The following is a 6,326-nucleotide window of genomic DNA, read 5'->3' as shown; positions in this document are numbered from 1 at the left end:
TATGTGTGGCAGTTAATGACAAGGGTGTCTCTGTGTTTGCAGGTGTCCAGTGTGAGGTGCAGCTGGTGGAGTCTGGGGGAGGCTTGGTCCAGCCTGGGGGGTCCCTGAGACTCTCCTGTGCGGCCTCTGGATTCACCTTCAGTGGCTACTGGATGTGCTGGGTCCGCCAGGCTCCGGGGAAGGGGCTGGAGTGGGTTGGACGAATTAATCCTAATGGAGGTAGCACAAGCTACGCAGACTCCGTGAAGGGCCGATTCACCATCTCCAGAGACAACGCCAAGAACTCGCTGTATCTGCAGATGAGCAGCCTGAGAGCCGAGGACACGGCCGTGTATTACTGTGCGAGTGACACAGTGAGGGGAGGACCGAGTGAGCCCGGACACAAACCTCCTGCGGGGGCGCGCGGGGCCACCAGGGGGCGCGCGGGACCACCGAGGACGGGGCAGGCCCCAGGAGCAGGTGCAGGGGGAGGTTTCCTTTCTCCACAGCTGGAGAAGTCAGAACTCTGGAGTCTTGCAGGTTGTTATTTTTTTATACTGTTATTTAGTATGTATTTATTATCATTGGTATTTACGTTTTAATAATTTGAAACATTTTATGCAGTGTTACTTTTAAAAAATATATACTTAAGTTTGGGCTCAGTGGCTCACGCCTGTAATCCCAGCATTTTGGGAGGGTGGGTTTCCTGAGGTTGGGAGTTTGAGACCAGCCTGACCAACATGGAGATACGCTGTCTCTACTAAAAATACAAAACTGGCCGGGTGTGGTGGCAAGCCTGTACTCCCAGCTACCTGGGAGACTGAGGCAGGAGAATCGATTGAACCCGGGAAGCGGAGGTTGCAGTGAGCCGAGATCACGCCATTGCACTCCAGCCTGGGAAACAAGAGCGAAACTCCGTCTCATAATAAAATACACATATGTATACTATGTACATATTCAAGGAATAATTATTTCTAATTAGTTGCAGTTATTCTTCCAGAGTTTTATCATCTATTGCTATCAGCAACTATGGCTATGATAACATAAATGTACAACTATAGACATAAGTCTAAATACGACAAACCTGTTCATAAATGTGTAGTCATTTATATTTAAAATTATAATACAATAAATTTTAAAATATTTTCTAAATGATCAAGCTTATTAATGAACTAAATATAAATTATTGGAGTTCTATGAAATCAATTCATAATTGATTTCAATAAGTTTATATTGTTTATATTAATATCTATTTACTTAAACATTATATATTGGTCAATTCAAAATAGCTAAGGTAAATTTCTAATGGCCTTGACAGAAAAAAGTAAAATATTTTGAAGTGATGAATATGCTAATTAGCTTTATTTTATTATTCCATATTGTACTAATAAATAACAACATTTCTTTGTACCTCATAAATATATAACAATTTATCTATTTTCAAGGCAATGATTTAATGCATCCTGGTCGTAATGTTTTTTTTCCCTTGTCCAGGTCTGATTGGATTGTCCTGAGAAACCCATCCACACTCCTGCCTCCTGAAGGCTTCTGAGCATGGCTCCATGACGGGCAGAGTCAGGCGCCCCGGGTGAGTCCACAGGGCCTGGAGCTTCCCTTTTAAATTAGGGGCTCCTCTCGTGATCACAGGGCTCTTCATTATCCTTACCCTGCTGTTGTACCAAACAAGAAACATCACACTTCAATTCATCAGGCTTTGCTTTAATTTTCCCTGAAAAATCAAGGTAATAATTTTTGCAATGAATATCACAACCTACTATGAATAAGCCCTTTCTTACGTACTAAGTTTTCTTCTGAGGAGTTTACATGTATTACAGTTTCAATTTCTTTATAAGATGAGATATTAATATCTCCATATTAGAGATTATTTTTCTAAGTCGTTTCTGAAAATTAATTTGCCCAAGGGCCCATATGGCTTCTGTTAGAGATGCAGGATACAATTAGAAATGTTAGCAGTAACAGCTGGAAAAACATAGAGAATATATTTAACTTAGTGCATGTGCTCTCAAATATTCTTATTTCCCTACAGGCTGTTACAGGTTATGATTTTACACATGATATTTGTAATTAATACTAATAAGACAGGTTAAAGTATTGTATCAATTATTTAAAGACATTTGATAATAACAAAATGTATGTTCCACATATTTTTGAACATTCTGATTTCTCTATGAAATGTGTTTATTAACTTATTATTATCAGACATCACCCTCCTGATTTCTGGAATTTAATTCTAGCAGATATTGTTAAATATATTTTACTAATTCATATTATATTGTTCACATTTTGAATATGATTTTATTGATAATTGCATTATTTACTAAATTTTAAAATACTTTCATACACCATTTTTTAATTTTTTATTTTTAATAAAATAAACAACACAAGTGACCTTCTTCGTGCTTCCAGTCATTCCGCCCCCACATTTACACAATGGTTTGATCTCTGCCGCTGAAGGTTCTTTTTTAAAGTTTTGAGCTTCATATAAATGGACTCAAGCATTGTAGACTCCTTTTCTGGTAAGGGGCTACTTTTGTTATTTTTGACGTTTATTTATGCTATTTCATATGTAAAATTACATCCACATATTGTCATTTATTCACTTAATGGAATGCCTTTGATATAAAATCTCAACGTTTTGACATATATGGAGAGAGAGAGAGAGTGAGAGTGAGAGAGAGACAGAGAAATGTTATACCTGAGTCAGTCCATTAAGCAATAAATGACAATAAGCTGATCCATTTTCCTGCCGATGGACTTTGAATTTGTTCTCAGTTTATGAATATCACAAGCAAAGCTGCTATAAATAAATAAATATATATATATATACACATATCTTTTTCATTTTTATGCAGAAAATATGTGGAAGTATGCATTTCTTCATCACAAAAATAAGCTTAATTTGTTCCTCTTTATGGAACTATAATTGGTAATAAAAATTGTATATATTTAAGGTTCACCACTTGATGTTTTGTTGCAAATTGTTAAATTTTCACTATGACCTAGGAATTAGAATATCTATTACCTAACAGTTGCCATTTTATTCATTTTCATTTATTATGTTTGTGTCCAGTGAGAACACCTGATTTCTATCCTTTACCAGAGATCAGGTTTGCAATACAGTCCATTGCTTTACATTAGGCCTCCAGAGATCAGGATAACTACAGTCCATTGTTTTGCATTAGACCTCCAGAGATGAGGATAACTACAGTCCATGGCTTTACAGTACACCTCCAGAGATCAGGATAACTACAGTCCATGGCTTTGCATTAGACCTCCAGAGATCAGGATAACTACAGTCCATTGCTTTACAGTAGACCTCCAGAGATCAGGTTAACTACAGTCCCATTGATTCGACCTCCAGAACCCATTCAGCCTGCACAACTGAAACTTGGTGCCCTGGACAAGCATCACTCCATTTCCCCTCCTCCCAGCCCTGAGAGCCACTTTACTACTCTCCACTTCTAAGAAGTTGAATATTTTAGATTCCACATAACAATGAACTAATGCAGCATTTGTCTTTCTGTGTCTGGCTAATTTCATTTAGAATAATGTTCTCCACACCCATTGATGTTTATGGAAATATTATTATTTCCTTTTTGTTAAGGTCAAATCATATTCCATGGTATGTATATACATTTCCGTTATACACCCATTTACCTATGACAATTAACTTTAAAAAATTGTAGGCCACTGTGAATAATCTTGTAATAGACCTGTGTTTTTAACTTACTGATTTTATTTCCTTTGAATATATAGCCAGAAGAGGGATCACCAGATTACATAATAGTTTCACTTTCAATTTATAAAATGACCTTTACTACCACACCATTGAATAATTCCCTTTTCAGCAGCTTACTGTCAGCATTGCGTTGTCTTTTGCCTGTGTGATAATGTTCTTGTTAAGCAACGTGAGATGATATCTCACTGTGGTTTTGATTGGAATTCTTCTGAAGATAAGCAATGTTGATCACCCATCTACGTCCTGCTGACTATGTATGTCTTCCCAAAAACACAATGTCTATGCACAAGTTTTACCCTCTTAAAAATCAGTTTATTTGCATTTTTTGCTATTGTATGGGTCCTTTATACATTTAGATAGAACCTTTTGTCAGATATACAATTGAACATAATTTATTTTTCCGTGATTTTGGTGTCAAATCCATATAAATCATATTCCAGGTTAATTCCAGGATGCTTCTTTTTTTCTCTCTGAGTTTACAGTTTTACATATCATATTATTTTCAAGCCTTGAGTACATTCTTAGGTGACTTTTGTATATGATGTGAGATAAGATCTCATTTTCTTTCTGCATATGGATGCCCAGTTTTTACACCATTTGTCAAAAAGGCTATCCTTTCCTCATTGTGTCTTCTTGGAACACAAAATCTGGCAGAGACACACAAAAGAGGAAAATTTTAGACCAATATTCCTGATGATAGACCTAAAAATCTTCAAGAACATACTGGCATATTGAATATACTAGCACATTAGAAAGTCAATACCTTATGATCATGTAGGTTTTACACCTTTCATGCAAGTTTAGCTCAACATACACAAATCAATAAAGGTGATTCATCACAGAAGCAGAATAAAAACCAAAAATTATATGATTATCACAATAGATCCTGGGAAACTTTTCATAAGATTCAACATTTTTCATGATAAAAACCCTCAGCAGACTAGACATCAAAGAAACGTACCTTAAAATGATAACAGGCATGTATGACAAACCCACAGCTAACATCATATTGAATCAACCAAAGCTCAAATCATTCCCTTTCATAACTGCAGCAAAACAGGAGTACCCACTCTCGTCACTCCTATTTAACACAGTACTGGACGTGCTAGCCAGAGAAATCAGGCCAGAGAAAGAAACAAAACACATTCACATAATTAAATAAGTATTCAAACTTCTCAATTTACTGTTGACAGGATTCTATGCATAGAAAACTCTATAGACGCTTCCAAAAGAATCCTAGAATTGATAACTTGAGTAATGTTTCAGGATATAGAATAAATATACAAAAATCAGTAGCTTTTTTACACACCAACAACATTCAGGGTGAGAACAAAATAAAGGACACAATTCCTCTTATAATATCTTAAAAAAAAACATACTTATGAAACAGTTAACAAAGGAGGTGAAAGATCTCTGCAAGAAGAACTACAAAACACTGTGGAAATAAATCAGAGAGGAAAAATAAATGGAAAAACAATTCCAGGCTCATGGATTGGAAGAAATAATACTGTAAATATGGCAATATTTCCCTTCAAATTTTACATATTCAATGTTATTACTATCAATATACCAGTTGTTTCTTCAGAGAAATATTTTTAAAACTATTCTAAAATTTGTATGTAATCAAAAAAGAGCTAAACTAGCCAAAGTAATCCTAAGCCAAAAGAACAGTGACAGAAAGATCACACTGACTTTAAACTCTGCTATAAAGCCACAGTAACAAAAGCTGTTTGGTACTGATACATGAACAAACACATAGATCAACGAAATAGAATAGAAAACTCCAAAATAAAGCTGCACACCTACAACTCTCTGTTTTTTGACAACTCTGAACAAACTTAACAAGCATTGGTTAAGGGCAACCTAGTCAATAAATGGTGCTGGTATAACTTGCTAGCCACAGGCAGAAGATGGAAACTTTACTCCCAACTATCACCATATGAAAAAGAAAATCAACTAAAAATGGATTATATAAGCTAAGATTTCAAACTACAAAAAAATGTAGGAAGACAACCTAGGAATAGTCGTCTCTGCATTGGCCTTGAAAAAGAATTACTAGCTGTGGGATTTGTCTCTACATTACTACATCAGAGTGTTTTTCACATCATGTAAAAAATGTTGACCCTGTGAAATTCACTACTTTTTATATCATTTTATTGTCTTATATCTAAAATTTCTGAAGCTTAAGGGAAGCAAGAATTTTTCTCATGCACCAAAGCCTATGTCATAATTAACAAATGGAGGTTAAACTCCAACTCTTTGAATGGAGAAATAGCAACAAAATTTTGTGTAATTATACTCTTTCAGATAAACATCCTTCTTCTCTCATGAATCTTATTAGTTTATTAATAAGAGTATGTTTTTATAAATATTTATTTAATACTTTGGTTGAAATTTTCCAACTATTTGGAAATTGGGAGCTTTTTCCAGTTGTCTCCTTCATCTTTTTGAAATATCTCATTTGTGTGTGTGTGTGAGTGTGTGTGTGTGTGTGTGTGTGTGTTTGCCTTTTTAAGTTTTTTAATAGTTATGTGAGGTACAAGTACATTTATGTTACATAAATATATTGCAGAGTGATAAAGTCTGA

Source organism: Cebus imitator, unplaced genomic scaffold (genome assembly GCF_001604975.1).
Source record: "Cebus imitator isolate Cc_AM_T3 unplaced genomic scaffold, Cebus_imitator-1.0 Scaffold1030, whole genome shotgun sequence".
Lineage (NCBI taxonomy): Eukaryota > Metazoa > Chordata > Mammalia > Primates > Cebidae > Cebus > Cebus imitator.
The sequence above is the reverse complement of the archived record's forward strand: the minus strand, read 5'-3'. Positions refer to the sequence as shown.